This window comes from Hyaena hyaena, unplaced genomic scaffold (genome assembly GCF_003009895.1).
Source record: "Hyaena hyaena isolate Hyena2069 unplaced genomic scaffold, ASM300989v1 scaffold_669, whole genome shotgun sequence".
Classification (NCBI taxonomy): Eukaryota; Metazoa; Chordata; class Mammalia; order Carnivora; family Hyaenidae; genus Hyaena; species Hyaena hyaena.
This window is the reverse complement of record NW_024081304.1, coordinates 475593-479985: the sequence shown is the minus strand read 5'-3', so window position 1 is coordinate 479985 and position 4393 is coordinate 475593. Positions and strand designations below refer to the sequence as shown.

The 4393-nt window shown below is 54.1% G+C and overlaps 1 protein-coding gene across 2 annotated transcripts in view; it reads left to right on the top strand.

Annotated features, from left to right (window-relative positions):
- The first annotated feature begins 1896 nt into the window (after positions 1-1896).
- The window catches only part of VGLL1 (vestigial like family member 1), a 27173-nt gene continuing 24676 nt past the window's right edge, over positions 1897-4393 (top strand). For both annotated transcript variants that reach the window (XM_039217152.1, XM_039217151.1), the window contains exon 1: positions 1897-1991. The gene's annotated coding sequence lies outside the window, so the exon portion shown is untranslated. The remainder of the gene's footprint in view (positions 1992-4393) is intronic.

The following is a 4393-nucleotide window of genomic DNA, read 5'->3' as shown; positions in this document are numbered from 1 at the left end:
GTAAACAAATAAATATGCAATATGCCGTCAAGCAGCAAAACCTGCTATGAAGACCTGACAAACCGGGTAAAAGGACAGAATACGGGAGGCTGCTGCCTTGGGACAGGACAGTTACAGAAGGCTTCTCAAAGTGACTGAGCGGGGGCACCTGGGTGGCTCCGTTGGTCAAGCCGCAGACTCTTGATTTGGGCTCGGGTCACGATCTCACGGTTTGTGACAATGCGGAGCCTGCTTACGATTCTCTCTCTCTCCCTCTCTCTCTCCCCCTCCCATGCTTGCGCTCTCTCTGTCTCTCTCAACATAAAGAAAAAAGAGAAACGAAGCGACTGCGCGGGAGAGGTAATGAGAGGGTGAGTCCCGAGGGCGTGTGGGGGATGGGCATCCCAGGGAGAGGAAATGGGAGGGTGAGCGCAGGAGGATGCTGATCCCCATTCAAGGAAAGGCCCGGAACCCTGTGGGGCTGGAGCTGAACCGAGGGGAGGGTGGGGAGGGCGGCCGAGGACGGGGGTGGGGGCGGCTCCTTCCCGTGGGTCCTTGCAGCCAGGACGGGGGAAGAAGGAGTGACTGGATTCTATGCATGTTCTAAGTGATCCTGGTGCTGTCCTGAGGAGTTTGGACTCAGAAGGGCCACAGGTGGAAGGAAGGAGCCCAGTTAGGCTCTGGATCGGTGCTGAGGAGACATGATGGGCGCTCAGGCCAGGGCGAGCCTGGTGGAGGTGGGGAGAAAGCAGCGCATTTTGAAGGCAGAACTTTCGGGATCTGTGGCTGTGTTCCTCCAAACCCTCCAGTGGGTCTCCCTTTCACGGAGAACAAAAGTCAAAGCCTAAGCGGGACCCATGGGGCCCTCTGATCGGTCCCCCGCCCCTCTCCGGCCTCACTGGCCTCCTGGCCCTTCGGAGGACAGACCAAGCATGAGGTCCCCCTTCTGCCTTTGCTGTTCCCTTGGGTATCGGGTCAAGCGGGGGTCCGCACGGTTTGCTCCCTCGAGGTACTGCTCAAATGTCGCTGTCTCAGAAAACCCTTCCTTGATGGTCCTATACGTTCCCCTTCCCTGCTTCCTTTTCCCGGATCACTCTTCGCTGTGGTACTTACTGCCGTCTGACACACACACGCCACACACATGGCTCTGCACACGCAGGCTCATAAGCCATGTGTGGATTCCTCCCGTGAAGGCAGAGACTTGGGCCATTTCGCTCACTTGTAAAGCAAATCTCCCGGAACAGTGCCTGGCATACAGTAGGCGTCCACTAAATGTTTGTGAAATCTCGTTGAAACGGAGAATGAGCGGAGCAAACAGTGGCTCCGGGGTCTGGGACCGGAGCGATGGTGTCACTGACCGAGGTGATGTTGAAAGTTTTTCAAGGTGAGCATCGGGACCCCCTGCTCCAAACCCCCAGCTGCTGTCCCTCAACTGCCTCATTCAGAGAAGCCCTCCCTCCCTTTGGGGCCCACGGAAGCCCATGACACGTCCAGAAATTCTCGGGGAGTGGATTCCCCTTCTCTTCCCAAGGGGAGACAGGGAGAAAGCTGCGATGAGCCAAAGACACTTTCCCTGGTCCTGAGAGTGAAGGTGACATCAGTTTGATGCAAAGCCCGTCGCTGATGTTTTAGACATTACTGACTCTGTGTGTGGTTTCCGGCAAACAACTGGCCGCCTACTTTAAGAGACAATATCACTAAGTGCTTTTTTTTTAATGCAAAAAGAAAGAAATAAAAAAAGAGCTCCCTATTTTCCTCATTCCTGCAGGTGCCCAACCCGAAGGACTTGTTGGAGTGCATTTTCTGCATTCTTAATAGATAGCCAGCAGGAAATGCCTCTTATAGCCCCGGCTGCAGGGGTAGAAAGTAGCGAGGGGAGGGTACGAAATTCCCAGCCCCTGCTTCCGCAAGCCCTGAGCTGCTCCAAAGTGGGCCAGGCCATTCTGACCATCGCGACGCACCTCTGCCCAGCCGTGGGCTCTTACTGTCTCGGTTGATGGTCAGGAGTTAAGGTAGGAGACTTTGGCGGGGGGGGGGGGGGAGCAAGGAGAGATGGAAAGTCAACTGCGGAGGAATCGGGGCGAGGAAGCGGTGAGCATCCCATGCTTTGCTCACTGATAGATGATCTGGTCCCTTGGGGGCTCTCCTTCCGAGCGATCACCGCGGCGACTTCTGACTTCCCTGACGCGACACCCTACCCCACGCCCGAGGTGCTGGGTACCATTCTGCGGAAGGGCGGTAAGCGTGTCCCTGCAGGCAGGCTGGGTGCGGTAGAGTTGAGGCCGAACTGCTGGCATTGGAGTCTGTGTTAGAGTATTTATGCAGACGTTTGGGCGTTATTTTGAGGTCAAGTTGGAGCGCTTGTTGTCCTGGAGGCTTCGGCCTTGGGGAGATCACAAGCTACAGGGACCTTCTGTAATTTTGCTGTGCTAAGCGCCCAACTGCCAAAGCTTGACCTTAGGGTTTTGTCTGCAAGAGGCTGTTGATTACAAGCCGGGGACCGGGACAGGGACGTCTCCCGGAAGGTCCCACCCTCTCTCCGCCTCGCTGCTCTTCTCTGCGCTCCAGCCTTGCGGTATCCCCTTTCCTTCAGCCAGACTCCAGTTCACTCCAGTGTAAAGAGACCCGTCGCGGAGGGCTCAGGTGGGGATGGACCTGCCCGCGTTCCTCCTGAGTTGCCGTGAGATGCAGCTTCTCGCAAAGGCTGTAGCCAATAACATGTCTCAGAATGTCACAGCCCTCCAACACACCCCGTCTCCACTGAGCTGTGGGTGCAGGCTGGACGCTTGCCTGCGTGCTTGACGCAGAGAAGGGACCCGTGGATTTCCTTTGGGATGTGTGTCCGTGTGTTTGGGGAGGAAGAGAAGGGCAGAGGTAGAAGCTGTGGCTCATTCAAGATCCCACTGGCCTAAGGTCTGATCCTTTCCAAGGTGATGGGGATGAGACGAGACGTTGCCTCCTGCTGTCTCTCCCTAACCTTTCCTGGCTGTGGCCAGTGGCCTGTGGTCTCTGCTCTTTCCCCGAGGAGACTCGGAGCAGCGTGCTCCGGGGCCGTGATGCCCTGAGGGTCCGGCCGGCTGCCTGCCTTGGGGCTTCAGGGAGACTCAGCACAGATAGATTTGCAAGCTGCGTCCAGCCTGAGCTTAGAGCGGTCGCCACCGGCATTTGCCTGGGTAAAGCCACGAGCCCCACAAAGGTGCTCACAGCCCTTGCAAGTAGCAGTTTTGAGGAGGAGCCTGAAAGAGTGCACAGATGTTCTGCCTATAGTCCCTAAAGGAAACCAGGTGGCTGCCTTAGGGCCTGAGTCAAGGTTGTCTAGAGATCAGAAACCAAGCCTTCACATTTGATAGACGGTGGGGACTGAAGGTCATAGAAGGGGTCTGTTAGTCCCACCAAGCAGACAATAAGGGACGCTGGGGAAAGGACAGAGTTGAAGCCAGACAGGGTTCAAATCCCAGCTCTGCCGCCCACCTAGCTGTGTGGCCTGGGCAGTTCATTTCACCTTCTGGGCCTCCATATTGCTCATCTGCAAAATGGGGACAATAATACCTGTGCTGAGGGGTGTAAAGACTAGAGAAAATATACGTATAAGCGTCAGGCACAGAGGAGGTGTTTTGTAAACTGCGGCTTTAGAAAAAGCGCCGCCTCCCAACATTTATCATTAACTTTTTACTTCAGAACAGCTTTGCGGGGCGCCTGGGTGGCTTAGTCGGTAAGCGTCCGACTTTCGCTTAGGTCATGATCTCGCGGTTCGTGGGTTCGAGCCCCGCATCGGGCTCTGTGCTGACTGCCAGCTGAGAACCTGGAGACTGTTTCAGAGTCTGTGACTCCTTCTCTCTCTGACCCTCCCCTGCTCACGCTCTCTCTCTGTCTCCTAGAAATAAATAAAAAAATTAAAAAAAAAGAAGAGCTTTGCTTTCTTTCCTCTTCCTTTTCCGCCTCCTCCTCCTTCTTACTTCCTCTTCTCCTCCAATTCTTCTTCTTCTTCTTGCTATGTTTTCACACAATTGTGTAAATTTCAGGTGCTCTGTGCCAATTTGGTAAATGTAGATATCGTAATAGGATCGTCACTGTAGTGATCATTGGCACCTCTGTCCCCTCACATAGTTACCCTCTCTTTTTGGCAGCTGGAATGATTCAGTTCTAGTTTCTGCAAGTTGGAGGATTTTACTGCGATACGGTAGTGTATGTTCCCTGTACTGTCTTAGATCTTTAGGGTTTATTTACTCCTTATAACTTTGCCCCCTAAACAACACTTGCCCAGTCCCTCCGCCCCCCCCCCCCCAGTCTCTAGTAACCACCACTTTATTCTCTGTTTCTATGAGTTTGGCTTTTTAAAATTCCAAACAGTACAGTTGACTTTTGAACTGCACGGGCGTGGGTCCACTTATATGCTTTTTTTTTTTTTTTTTTT